We start from the raw sequence: 15,057 nt of genomic DNA on the forward strand, positions 1-15,057 counted from the left end.
AGAGATTCCCGTGCAAGATTTGGCAGAAGTGAAACTTAAGTCATTTTCTTAGCTCGCTCTCCAGTCACGGCCACAGGCAGAGCCCAGGCCTGCAACTGTTCTGCCTTCCCTTGGATCTGCCTTCAACTGTGCCGATTCCTGGGCCAGATGTGTGACAAAAGGTCTCAGCTTTTCAGGAAACCCTTGTCACCCATGGCAACAAGATAGGACCACTCGTGGTGGCTCACACTCGTAGTCCCAGCTATTTGGGGGGCTGAGGTAGGAGGATCACTTGAGGCCAGGAGTTTCAGACCAGCCTGGCCAACATAGTAAGACCCCGTCTCTACTGAAAATACAAAATTAGCTCGGCGCAGTGGCACATGCCTGTAATCCCAGCACTTTGGGAGGCTGAGGCGGGTGGATCACCTGAGGTCAGGAGTTTGAGACCAGCATGACCAACATGGTGAAATCCCAACTCTACTAAAAATATTAGCTGGGCATGGTGGCGACGCCTGTAGTCCCAGCTACTCGGGAAGCTGAGGCAGGAGAATCGCTTGAACCCACCGGAGGTTTTGGTGAGCTGAGATTGCACCACTGTACTCCAGCCTGGGTAACAGAGCCAGACTCTGTCTCTAAATAAATAAATAGCCAGGCACACTGATGCACGCCTGCAGTTCCAGCGACTCTAGGAGGCAGGGTGGAAGGATTGATTTAGCCTGGGATGTCAAAGCTGCAGTGAGCAGTGATCACAACACTGCATTCCACCCTGGGTGACAGAGTGGGACCCTGTCTTTAAAAAAAAAAAAAAAAAGAAAAGAAAGAAAAAGAAAATGCCAGTTTTTCTTTCTTTATTTATTTTATTTTATTTTTTTGAGACGGAGTTTCGCTCTTCTTGCCCAGGCTGGAGTGCAGTGGCACCATCTCAGCTCACTGCAACCTCCACCTCCTGGGTTCAAGCGATTCTCCTGCCTCAGCCTCCCGAGTAGCTGGGATTACAGGCATGTGCCACCATGCCCGGCTAATTTTTGTATTTTTAGTAGAGACGGGGTTTCACCATGTTGGTCAGGCTGGTCTTGAACTCCTGACTTCAAGTGATCCACACACCTCAGCTTCCCAAAGTGCTGGGATTATAGGCAGGAGCCACCGTGCCCAGCTGAAAATGCCAGTTTTTCCTTTCTTTCTTTTTCTTTTTTTTTTTGAGATGGAGTTTCGCTGGTCGGCCAGGCTGGAGTGCAATGGTGCAATCTCAGCTCACTGCAACCTCTGCCTCCTGGGTTCAAGCAATTCTCCCATCTCAGCCTCCTAAGTAGCTAGGATTACAGGTGCCCACCACCATGCCCAGCTATTTTTTGTATTTTTAGTAGAGATGGGGTTTCACCATGTTGGCCAGGCTGGTCTCGAACTCCTGACCTCAGGTGATCCGCCCGTCTTGGCCTCCCAAAGTGCTGGGATTACAGGCGTAAGCCACTGCGCCCAACCCCAAATGCCAGTTTTTCAAAGTGGTTTTACAATTGACATTTGCACCAACAGCATGTGAGAGTTCTGTTGTGCCAGATTCTTTCCAACATTTGTTATTGTCGGTCTTTTTTTTTCTTTCTTTTTTTTTCTGAGACAGAGTTTTACTCTTGCTGCCTAGGCTGGAGTGCCATGGCATGATCTCGGCTCACTGCAACTTCCGCTTCCCAGGTTCAAATGATTCTCTTGCCTCAGCCTCCTGAGTAGCTAGGATTACAGGCGCGTGCCATCACGCCCGGCTAATTTTTCTATTTTTAGTAGAGATGAGGTTTCGCCATGTTGGTCAGGCTGGTCAGGAACTGCTGGCCTCAAGTGATCTGCCCGCCTCGGCCTCCCAAAGTGCTGGGATGACAGGTGTGAGCCACCACGCCTGGCTGGTCTCTTTCATTTTAGCCATTCTGATGGGTGTGCAATGATACCATGTTATTGAATTAATTTGAGCTTTTCTTACAAGGCTGAGCCGGTGAAGTTGTGCACCCTTTCAGACGTTCATTGGCCACCTAGACCTCCTCTTTTGTGAGACATCTATTCAAGTCTTTTGCCCATTTTCTATTGGCTGGATTTTTCTAATTGATTTGTAGGAGTTTTTGGATAAGAGTTCGTTGTCAGCTGCAGATATTCACCCATTCTGAGAGTTGCCTTTTCACTGTTTCAGTGATGTCTTTTGTTGAACAGAATTTCTTAATTTTCGTATAGTCTGATTTATTAATTTTTTCTTCTATAATTAGTACTTTTTGTGTCCTGTTTAAGAAAAATTTTTGGTATGCAACAAAATAAAAAAAAACAATTAAAGAGAAGCATTTGCCTACTCTAAAGTCACAAAGATATTCTCTTTCTTTCTGTAAACACTGCTTAATATTTTATTTGATTATTTGTTTATTTATTTTTAGAGATGGGGTCTCACTATGTTGCCCAAGCTGGTTTCGAACTCCTTGGCTCAAGTGATCCACCCACCTCAGCCTCCCAAGCAGTTGGGATTATAGGCATGAACCACTGTGCCCGGCAAATTGCTTAATATTTTATAATTAGATTAGCAAACCAAATAGAATAGATTTTTGTGCGTGGTGTGAGGTTGGCTCAAGGTACGCTTTTTTCCTATGGATAGCCAAATGACTCAGCTCCACACACCGAAGCCGCATTCCTTCCTCACTGCACTGGTATGTCCCCTCTGTCAGAAGTCAGGTGACCCTCTGTCCCATTCCACTGGCCAGTTTGTTCATCTTTGCACCGATACCAAATTGTCTTCATGACCATAGTTTGTTCTTGAGTACGTTCTTGTAGTATGAGTTTGAGTATGTTTAGGAGTTTGAGTAGTATGAGTTGTAGTATGAGTTTGTAGTTTGAGTTTGTTCTCGTAATATGAGTTCACCATTAGAACGCCCTCTTCCTCAGGATTTCCTGGGCTAGTTCTCGTCCTTGACATTTTCAGATGAAATTTACAATCAGCTTGCTGATTTAAAAAAACAAACTGTTAGGATTTTGATTAGATTTGCATTGAATCTGTAACCCAGCAGCATGGCTTCAAATTGCATTTTAAAGCTTTGTTTTCCAGTAGGGACAGTGGCTCACGCCTGTGATCCCGGCACTTTGGGAGGCCAAGGTGGGCGGATTACTTGAGGTCAGGAGTTTGAGACCAGCCTGGCCAACATGGTGAAACCCCATCTCTACAAAAAATACAAAAATTAGCCTAGTGTGGTGGTGGGCGCCTGTAATCCCAGTTACTTTGGAGGCTGAGGCAGGAGAATCACTTGAACCTGGGAGGCGGAGGTTGCAGTGACCTGAGATTGCGCCACTGCACTCCAGCCTGGGTGACAGAGCAAGACTCTGTCTCAAAAAAAAAAAAAAAAAAAAAAAAAAAACCCAAAAACAACTTTGTTTTCTTTCCTCCTTTTTTCCCAATCTTAAGGTGTAACTTTGAAACAAAGTGCAGATGTGTTTCTACCTTGGAATGTTCAGAATGTGAACCTCCTCTCCCTTTCTTTTCCCGGTTTTTTTTTTTTTGGATAGAGAGTCTCACTTTGTCACCTAGTCTGGAGTACAGTGGCATGATCTCTGTTCACTGCAACCTCCACCTCCCGGGCTCAAGCGATCCTCCTGCCTCAGCCTCTTGAGTAGCTGGGATTACAGGCTCACGTCACCACGCCCAACTAATTTTTTGTAGAGGCGGGGTTTCGCCATGTTGGCCAGGCTGGTCTCGAACTCCTGTCCTCAAGTGTTCTAGCCGCCTTGGTGTGACGGTTACTACGGGAATGAACGAAGGGGGATGAACATAGAAATGAAAACAAAGACAAAAGGATTTTTTAAAGAGGGAGTCGGGGGCTCCTTGCTTCTAGTAAGCAAAGGCAGCCCTGAGCTTCTAGAGTCCTTCACTTTTATTGGGTAGAAAGAGCTGGGAGGAGGAGGTAATGATTGGTCAGCTGCTTGATTGATCACAGTATTGTTAACAGGCTTCAGATGTGCAGCCTGCAACACCTTGGCCTTCCAAAGTGCTGGGATTACAGGCATGACCCACCGCACCTGGCCTCTTTTCCCATTCTATGCCCCCATGCCTTATGCACTATTTACTTACCTAGCTGCTTGCTAAGAACACACCACACTCACTTATCTGGTCATATATTTCCTTAGAAGCTTCAGAGGCCAGATCCTGATACGGACCAGACACCTCTAGCCATGACAGCACCGGCCCTTTCACCAGATGAAACAATAATTCAAGACAAGCCATTGGAGTGAGTCACGCCACCTGATACCTCCCAGCCCCTCTGCCTTTTCTGCATTCCAAATCCTCTCTTAAAATACCCCTGCATTCGGGGCCGGGCGCAGTGGCTCACGCCTGTAATCCTAGGATTTTGGGAGGCCGAGGCAGATCACGAGGCCAGGAGATCGAGACCATCCTGGCTAACACGGTGAAACCCCGTCTCTACTGAAAATACAAAAAAAAAAAAATTAGCCAGGCGTGGTGGCGGGCACCTGTAGTCCCAGCTACTCAGGAGGCTGAGGCAGGGGAATGGCATGAACCCAGGAGGCAGAGCTTGCAATGAGCAGAAATCGTGCTACTGCACTCCGGCCTGGGTGACAGAGCGAGACTCCCTCTCAAAAAACAAACAAAAACACCTGCATTCTCTCCACAAACTGAAGAGTGTAAATTTTTGGAAAGAATTACACTCACTCCTCCCTTGCTAGCATGGATAATCACATCTCACTCTCTCTTCTTATCACACCTCACTCTTGTTATATGGGCTTCTTTTTACAAGTGAGCAGCGGACCCTTTTGCCGGTTACAAATCAGGGTATGAATGTGGCGAGAAATGGAGTATACCCTCTGTTTATTTAGGTTTTCCTTAATTTCTCTCAATTATGCTTTGCAGTGGTTAGTGCAGAAGTCTTGCATATCTTTGTTAGTTTTACATCTAGGTTTTTAACTTTTTTATGCTATTGTGAAAGGAAAATAAAAACTCAGGACCCCAGTTCATTATACCAAAAAAAAATTAAGTTGAATGCTGAGCCATGCAAGCAGCTACGTTTCCCTTTGTTCCTAAGCAGATAGCTACAGATAAAAGGTTCCAGGCTCAGCTGGGCGTGCTGGCTCACGCCTGTAATCCCAGCACTTTGAGAGGCCAAGGTGGGTTGATTACCTGAGGTCAGGGGTTCGAGACCAGCCTGGCGAACATGGTGAAATCCCATCTCGACTAAAAATACAAAAAAAAGTAGCCAGGCGTGGTGGTAGGCGCCTGTAATCCCAGCTACTTGGGAGGCTGAGGCAGGAGAATCGCTTGAACCCAGGAGGTGGAGGTTGCTGTGAGCCAAAATTGTGCCACTGCACTCCAGCCTGGGTGACAGAGTGTCTCAAAACACCACCATCACCACCAACAACAATGCCCAAATCTGACTGGGTGCATGGCACACGGCTGTGATCCCGGCACTTTGGGAGGCAGAGGTGGGCATATCTGAGTTCAGGGGTTTGAGACCAGCCTGGCCAATATGGTGAAACCCCATCTCTACTGAAAATACAAAAATTAGCCAGGAGTGGTGGCTTGTTCCTGTAATCCCAGCTACTCGGGAGGCTAAGGTAGGAGAATCGCTTGAACCCAGGAGGCAGAGGATGCAGTGAGCCAAGATAGCACCACTGCTCTCCAGCCTGGGTGAAGGAGTGAGACTCTGTCTCAAAAAAAAAAAAAAAAAAAAGGTTCAATACCTCCAGTCTATGTTTACCTTATCTTGAGTTCAATATCTCCACTCGATGTTCACCTAATCTTGTGTAAAGTGCTGATTTACTGATTTACTGAGCACAAGTATCAGAGGCGTGTGAACCAGAGCAACTCCATCTTGAATAGGGGCTGGGTAAAATGAGGATGAGACCTACTGGGCTGCATTCCCAAGAGGTCAAGTCATTCTTAGTCACAGGATGAGATAGGAAGTCGGCACAAGATACACGTCATAAAGACCTTGCTGATAAAACAGGTTGCAGTAAAGAAGCCAGCTAAAACCCACCAAAACCAAGATGGCAACGAGAGTGACCTCAGGTCTTCCTCACTACTACACTCTCACTGGCGCCATGACAGTTTACAAATGCTGTGGCAATGTCAGGAAGTTAACCTATGTGGTCTAAAAAGGGGAGGCATAAATAATCTATCCCTTGTTTCACATATAATAAAAAATAACCATAAAAATGGGCAACCAGCTGCCCTCCACGCGGCTCTGTCTATGGAGTAGCCATTCTTTTATTCCTTTACTTTCTTAATAAACTTGCTATGGACTTGCCCTGAATTCTTTCTTGCTGGAGATCCAAGAACCTTCTTTGGGGTCTGGATTGGCACCTCTTTCTGGTAATGCAAGAGGAATACGTAATTTACTCTTCCCCTACCTGCTCCTTTGTGCTTTCTTTCTCTCTCTCTCTCTCTCTCTCTCTCTATGTGGCTGTTTGTAAGAAAGAGCACCCAACTGAAATCAGCCAGAAGCCCCTCTCAGGTTTATTCTCTAGAATAAACCTGTCTTTAACTGTTGAGCCACTTTTCATGTTTCCTTCCTCTTTCTTTAACTCTTATAGTCATTATCTGTAGACACTCGAGAAACTGTTAGAAATAGGTGAATTGAGCTATATATATATAGAGAGAGAGAGAGAGAGAGAGAGACTGGGTCTTGCTCTGTCACCCAGGGTGGAGTACAGTGGGGCAATCATGGCTCACAGTAGCCTGGACCTCCTGGGCTCAATCGATCCTTGTGCTTCAGCCTGCTGAGTAGCAGGGACTGCAGGCATGCACCACCATATCTGGCCAATTTTTGCATTTTTTTGTAGAGATGGGGTTTCACGATGTTCCTCAGGCTGGTCTTGAACTCCTGGGTTCAAGCAATCTTCTCACCTCACTCTTCTTTTTTAAATTTTGAAGCCCTCAAAGTCACCTTTGGGGAAAGGCACAGACCATAGGCTGCTTCTGTGATTCCATTTTTTTTCCCCTCCTGGGCATTGTCCTTAACCTTGGCAAAATAAACTCTTAAGTTGATTGAGACCTGTTTCAGATGCTTTTTGATTCACACTACTACAAGCGATTTTACTTCAAAAAAGGTTTTTTTGTTTATGGCTGGTACGTAGAAATAACATTGATTTTTGCATATATTCCTTGATTCCAATTGATGCGGCTTTGATGACTGGAGGAACACCAGGGTTTTGGTTTCGTACTGATAGGATTAATGACACCGACACATGTGGAATGGTTTTTTGTTTGTTTTTAGCTTTTTATTTTTTTGAGACGGAGTTTCACTCTTGTTGCCCAGGCTGGAGTGCGATGGCACCATCTCAGCTCACTGCAACCTCCGCCTCCCAGTTTCAAGCAGTTCTCTTGGCTCAGCCTCCTGAGTAGCTGGGATTACAGACATGTGCTGCCACACCTGGCTAATATGTGTATTTTTAGTACAGACGGGGTTTCACTATGTTGGTCAGGCTGGTGGAGTGGTTTTAAGGAGCAAAATGTTTAATAGGCAAGAAAGAAGGAAGAAGAAAACAGCTTCCCCTTACAGAGACAGAGCAGGGGGATTTGAATAAAGAGAAACCCCATGTGAGTCAGAAAAGTGGTTGCTTTTATTGGGATGCTGGAGGAGTCGGTGTTTGATCTGCATAAGGCCCAGGGGATTGGTTTGACCAGGTGTGTTATTTACCCAGCCAGTGAAAAACCTGGCCCTTTTACTTTAGTCCTTTAATATGCAAATGCAGATTGCCATGTTTTGAACACATGATGTTATCTGGAGGTGGCCATGACACTTGGGATACCTGGTGACAAGGAGATGATGGTGGGAATTGCCATATTGGGTGAACCCAGTTTTTAAAGGCCGACATTTGCATATTAAAGCTTGCTGGCCCCGCCCTTCGAGCTGCCTTTTTTGTTAGAAAAGAGATGGTTTGGGGGTTGTTTTTTATTACAGGAAAATTTTTACCGAGAACCTTTACCTTTATTATTTGTCTAAAAATTATTTTTAATAACTTCTGTATTACAATGACCTTGCTCAATTCACCTATTTCTTTATTTTATTTTATTTTTATTTATTTTTTTATTTTTTTATTTTTTTTGAGACGGAGTCTGGCTGTGTTGCCCAGGCTGGAGTGCAGTGGCGCGATCTCGGCTCACTGCAAGCTCCGCCTCCTGGGTTCACACCATTCTCCTGCCTCAGCCTCCTGAGTAGCTGGGACTACAGGCACCCGCCACCGCGCCCGGCTAATTTTTTGTATTTTTAGTAGAGACGGGGTTTCACCATGTTAGCCAGGATCGTCTCGATCTCCTGACCTTGTGATCCACCCATCTCGGCCTCCCAAAGTGCTGGGATTACAGGACTGAGCCACCGTCCCCGGCCCAATTCACCTGTTTCTAACCGTTTCTTGAGTATCTACAGATAATGACTGTAAGAGTTAAAGAAAGAGGAAGGAAACATGAAAAGTGGCTCAACAGTCAAAGACAGGTTTATTCTCCAGAGGGGCTTCTGGCTGATTTCAGTCAGGGGCACTCTCTCTTACAAACAGTCATTTGTAGTTTTCTTTCTGTGAACAGTGAGTCACATCCCTGTGCATATTTCTACTGGATACTTGGTCTTTAATACTAATAGTATTTATTGGTTTTTTAGGGTTAGAGGGCTTATCACAAGCTTGGAATGTTTCTGTGTGGGGGAGAAGTTTATGGGGGGGTTGGAATGTCTCTGGTCCCAGGGGAGGTTATCTTGGGGCTAACGTCTCTCTGGCCGGAGGGGAGGTTATCTCGGGGCTGGCACGTCTCTGGTCAGGGAGGGCTTTAGAATGTTTCTGGTTGGAGATGTTATTTGTGGTTTATGGTCATGCTGACCTTAGCCATTAGGCTGATGCCCTTTGGATTTAGGCAGTTTTTGATCAAGGTGAACTTTAAAATGATGGTGCTTGTCCAAGATGGCAATGCTCCTGCTCTGTCAATGACAGTCTTATGTCCTCCTTTCCAACCTTTATGGCTTTTGTTTTTCTCACCTTATTACATTGGCTAAAACTTCCCCTGTAATACTGGAAGGAAATAATGAAATAATTCTTAGCTTGGTTTCAATCTCAAAAGGGAGGCTTTTTATGTTGTACCTTTAAGCATGACATTTACTGTAGGTTTTTGTAGCCACGATTTATCAGATTAAGGAAGTTTCCTTTCATTCCTAGTTGCTGAGAGTTTTTATTGTAACTGAATGTTGGCAAATTTTATCAAATGCTTTTCTGCATCTACTGAGATGGTGAGTGACTTTTCTTCTTTATTCTGTGAGTGTGGTGAATTGTGTTGCTTGATTTTCTTTTTTCTTTTCTTTGTTTGTTTTGTGACAGGGTCAGGCCCTGTCATCCAGGCTAGGGGGCAGTGGTGTGATCATGGCTCACTATAGCTTTCCACCTCCCAGGCTCAAGTGATCCCCCCACCTCAGCCTCCCGAGTAGCTGGGACTACAGGCGCATGCCACCATGCCCAGCTAATTTTTGCATTTTCTGATAGAGACAGGGTTTTACCATGTTGGCTCGGCTGGTCTCGAACTTCTGGGCTCAAGCGATCCACAGGCTTCAGCCTCCTAAAGTGCTGGAATTACAGGTGTGAGCCTTCATTTTCTAATGTTCAGCCAATCTTGCATTCCTGGAACAAACCTAAATTGGTGGTGATGCATATTTTTTCCTTTCAAACCCTGGGTTTTTTTTCCTTTCAAACCCTGGTTTCTTCATGTTTTAAGAGCTATGCATCTCTGTTCATGAATCAAATAGCTCTAGACTTTTCCTTCTTGACATTTTTTTGGCCAGGTTTTGCTTTCAAGGTTATGCTAGCTTCTTCAAAGACGTTGAGCAACCTTTCCTCTTTTCTGTTCTCTGGAAGTTTGTGTAAGACTGGTATTTTTTCTTTCATCAGGGTTTCAGAGAATTCACTGAGGAAGTTCTGGGCTTGGAGTCACTTCCTCTGGCCCTGTGGGATCTCACTGTTGTTTGAATTGGCAATGTTTATTTATGAGTAGGCTTGAGAACTTTTTGTCTGTTGAAACAGCCATTTGTAGTTTTCTTTCTGCAAACAATGAGTCACATCCCTGTTCATATTTCTACTGGATACTTGGTCTCTAATATTAAATATTTAAGTATTTAAATATTTCAAAAACCAGCCCCACATCATGTATTGAAACTGTTTTTCTCCAGGTTTTTCACTGGTCTTTTGTTGTTGTTGTTGTTGTTGATAATAGAGATGAGATCTTACTGTGTTGCTCAGGCTGGTCTCAAACTCCTTGGCTCAAGTGATCCACCTACCTGAGGCACCCAAAGTGCTGAGATCACAGGTGGGAACCATTGTGTTCAGCTTTATGTAAAAAAAAAAAAATCTGAAAAGACCAGTGAAGGCTGGGCACAGTGGCTCACACCTGAGATCCCAGCACTTTGAAAGGCTTAGGTGGGTGGATTGCTTCAATCCAGGAGTTTGAGACCAGCCTGAGCAACATGGCAAAACCCCATCTCTATTTTTAAAATTATTTTTAAATCAAAAATTTTTGGCTGGGGGTGGTGGCTCACACCTGTAATCCCAACACTTTGTGGGGCTGAGGCAGGTGGATCACCTGAGGTCAGGAGTTCGAGACCAGCCTGACCAAGATGGTGAAACCCTGCCTCTACTAAAAATACAAAAATTAGCCGGATGTGGTGGTGGACGCCTGTAATCCCAACTACTTGGGAGGCTGAGGCAGGAGAATGGCTTGAACCCGGGAGGCGGAGATTCCAGTGAGCTGAGATTGTGCCACTGCACTCCAGCCTGAGCAACAGAGTGAGACTCCATCTCAAAAAAACTTTTAATATTTAAATAAAAATAAAAATTAAACTAAATTTAAATTTTTAAGTTTTACATGTTCATATTTATTAGCTTTTTTCTTTTATGGCTTTTTGGTTTTATGACATGCCTAAAAAGGCCTGCCCCACTCTAAGAACATAAACAAAATTTGCCCATGTGTTCTTGTGATATTTATATGGTTTCATTTTGGTTTGTTTGTTTATTTTGAGACAGAATCTTGCTCTGGAGTGCAGTGGCACAACCTCGACTCACTGCAACCTCCACCTCCCAGGTTCAAGTGATTCTCCCACCTCAGCCTCCCAAGCAGCTGGGATTACAGGCGCCCACCACCATGCCCAGCTAATTTTTACATTTGGAACGTTAGTACTTTAGTCTCCCCATCTATAAAACTGGAATAATCACAGCTCCCCTTCTGGAGAGAATTACATAAATTAACGCATGTAAAGGAATAGAATAGCACCCAGCCCAACTCATGCTGTTTCTGTTGTATTAAGATATATATTCGGGTTAAGGGAAGTTCTGTGAAAGGACCATATGTGCAAAGAGACCCCCACATGCTGAAGGAGCCAAGAAACCAAAGAAGGAGGCCGACAAATCAAGTTTGTTGGTGTGGCACAATTCATTACGGGAAACTTATAGACAGAAGCATGGTCTTGGGCAGCCACAAGACAAGTAATCGTGCACATGGCAAATCCCCAGACCCAGGACTTATATCTTGGGGAAAATATATGTACCCTGTTAGGAATGTGTAAGTGGCCACAGTTGTCACAGCCTGTGATTTCTGCAACAGCATCGAGGGTGATTTTGGAGGAAATGTACAGTGATTAGGTGTTTCTGCATAATGAGTAAAATACATCAACTAGACATTTTGGAGGCATTCCCAGACTCAGGGTTAGTTAGAAGTTATATGGTGAATTAGCATTTAAGATACAGTCACTTTTGTCCTCACAAAGGCGTGTCCATCCATTCCCATTTTATTCAGTGTTTTTTTTTTTTAATGTTTGTTTTTATCAAGAATGTGTGTTAATGGCTGGGTGCAGTGTCTCACGCCTGTAATCCCAGCACTTTGGGAGGCCGAGGCAGGTGGATCACCTGAGGTCAGAAGTTCGAGACCAGTCTGGCCAACATGGTGAAACTCCGTCTCTACTAAAAATATAATAATTAGCTGGACATGATGGAAGGCACCTGTAATCCCAGCTACTTGGGAGGCTGAGGCAGGAGAGTTACTTGAACCCGGGAGGCGGAGGCTGCAGGGAGTCAAGATTGCACCATTGCACGCCAGCTTAGGGGACAAGAGCGAAACTCGATCTCAAAAAAAAAAAAACACACACAACAACAAAAACAAATGTGTGTTAATGTGCTGGGCACGGTGGCTCACACCTATAATCCTAACGCTTTGAGAGGCCAAGGTGGGAGGATCATTTGAGCTCAGGATTGAGGATCAGCCTAGGCAACATGGTGAAACGCCATCTCTACAAAATATTAGCTGGGCATGGTGATGTGTGCCTGTAGTTTCAGCTACTCAAGAAGCTGAGGCAAAGGCTGGGCGTGGTGACTCATGCCTGTAATCCCAGCACTTTGGAAGGCCAGGGTGGGCGGATCACCTGAGGTCAGGAGTTCGAGACCAGACTGACCAACATGGTAAAACCCTGTCTCTACTAAAAATACAAAATTAGCTGGGCATGGTGGCGCATGCCTGTAATCCCAGCTACTCGGGTGGCCGAGGTAGGAGAATCGCTTGAACCCGGGAGGTGGAGGTTGCGATGAGCCGAGATCGCACCACTGCACTCCAGCCTGGGCAACAAGAGCAGAACTCAGTCTCAAAAAAAGCAAAAACAAAACTGAAGGGGTGGGTTGCCCCTCCACACTTGTGGGTGTTTCTCGTAAGGTGGAACGAGAGACTTGGAAAAGAAAAAGACACAGAGACAAAGTATAGAGAAATAAGGGGACCCGGGGAACCAGCGTTCAGCATATGGAGGATCCCGCCAGCCTCTGAGTTACCTTAGTATTTATTGATCATTCGTGGGTGTTTCTCCGAGAGGGGGATGTGTCAGGGTCACAAGACAATTGTGGGGAGAGGGTCAGCAGACAAACACGTGAACAAAGGTCTTTGCATCATAGACAAGGTAAAGGATTAAGTGCTGTGCTTTTAGATATGCATACACATAAACATCTTAATGCTTTACAAAGCAGTGTTGCTGCCTGCAGGTCCCACCTCCAGCCCTAAGGCGGTTTTTCCCTATCTCAGTAAATGGAATATACAATCGGGTTTTATACTGAGACATTCCATTGCCCAGGGACGGGCAGGAGACAGATGCCTTCCTCTTGTCTCAACTGCAAGAGGCATGCCTTCCTCTTATACTAATCCTCCTCAGCACAGACCCTTTACGGGTGTCGGGCTGGGGGACGGTCAGGTCTTTCCCTTCCCACGAGGCCATATTTCAGACTATCACATGGGGAGAAACCTTGGACAATACCTGGCTTTCCTAGGCAGAGGACCCTGCAGCCTTCCGCAGTTTTTGTGTCCCTGGTTACTTGAGATTAGGGAGTGGTGATGACTCTTAAGGAGCATGCTGCCTTCAAGCATCTGTTTAACAAAGCACATCTTGCACCGCCCTTAATCCATTTAACCCTGAGTTTGACACAGCACATGTTTCAGAGAGCACGGGGTTGGGGGTAAGGTCACAGAATCTCAAGGCAGAAGAATTTTTCTTAGTACATAACAAAATGGAGTCTCCCATGTCTACTTCTTTCTACACACACACAGTGACAATCTGATCTCTCTTGCTTTTCCCCACACAAAACAAAACAAAAGCTGAGGCAGGAGGATCTCTTGAGCCTAGGAGGTCAAGGCTGCAGTGAGCTGTGATCGCACCACTCCACTCCAGCATGGGCAACAGAGTGAGACCTTGTCTTTAAAAAAAAAAAAAAAAAGAATGGGTGTTAAATATTGTCAAATGCGTCTTCAGTCTCGATGGAGTGATTTTTTTCTCCTCTGGTGAAAGGTAAGAGCTAAGAGTCACGGTCAGGGACATACTGAGAAGATCTTCCTTGCAATATTAGCGTTGGCTCCACTAGGGTAGGTCAGTCATGTTGTTCTTTTTAATGTACTACTGGATTCTCTTTTTAAATTATATATTCTCCAATTTTGTTAGGATTTTGCTTTGCATCATAAACACAATTAGTCTGCGGTTTTCTTTGCCAGGTTTGGGGTCAGTGCTACGCTGGCTTCATAAAGCAGACGTGCAAATTTTCCTCCTTATTCTATGGTGTGGGAGCTTAATTGGCAGAAGAGATCTCAGGTCCTGACGACACGACACACTTAACCTGTGGAACTTTCCAGAAGAGTGTTTAAGGCAGGACAGTGTTCTGGCAATGTTCTCAATTCCTTTTTATGATCACTGATGTGTTTAGACCTTTGCCCGTTATTTTTGGTTTCATTTGTCACTTATATTTAAGGTTGCCAGAGTTAGAATATAAAAATATAGGATGCCGGCCGGGCACGGTGGCTCACACCTGTAATCCCAGCACTTTGGGAAGCTGAGGCCGGCAGATCATTTGAGGTTAGGAGTTCGAGACCAGCCTGGCCAACGTGGTGAAACCTTGTCTCTACTAAAAATACAAAAATTAGCCAGATGCAGTGGCGGGTGCTTGTAATCCCATTTACTCGGGAGGCTGAGGCACAAGAATCCCTTGAACCTGGGAGGCGGAGGTTGCAGTGAGCCAAGATTGCACCACTGCACTCCAGCCTGGGTGACAGAGTGAGACTCCATCTCAGAAAAATAAATAAATAAATAAATAAATAAATAAAAATATAGGATGCCCAATTAAATCTGAATGTCAGATAAATGACATTGTTTTTAGCCTAAGTATGTCCTAAGTATTGCAACTCAACTCCATTTATATTGTCCTAGAAAGGCTTTTATTATGTCCAAGTTTTCAAATTTATTAAAATAAAGATGAGTAATCTTTTAAGTTCCCCCATAGATGTGATTATTTCTTCATTCTCATTTCTTATTTTGTGTATTCATTTGTACCAATTCACTAGCTAATAGCCTATCTTTTTTTTTTCAAAGACCTATTATTCTGATTTCAAATTTATCAGTTTCTGCTTCAGTTGTTCCTGAGTTCTTTCGCTTTCTTTATTTTTCCTTTACTGACTTTTTTATTCTTTTTTTTTTTTTTTTTTTGTGATGAAGTCTCGCTCTGTCGCCCAGGTTGTAGTAAAGTGGCATGATCTCGGCTCGCCGAAACCTCTGCCTGCTGGGTTCA

This window comes from Pan paniscus, chromosome 23 (genome assembly GCF_029289425.2).
Source record: "Pan paniscus chromosome 23, NHGRI_mPanPan1-v2.0_pri, whole genome shotgun sequence".
Classification (NCBI taxonomy): domain Eukaryota; kingdom Metazoa; phylum Chordata; class Mammalia; order Primates; family Hominidae; genus Pan; species Pan paniscus.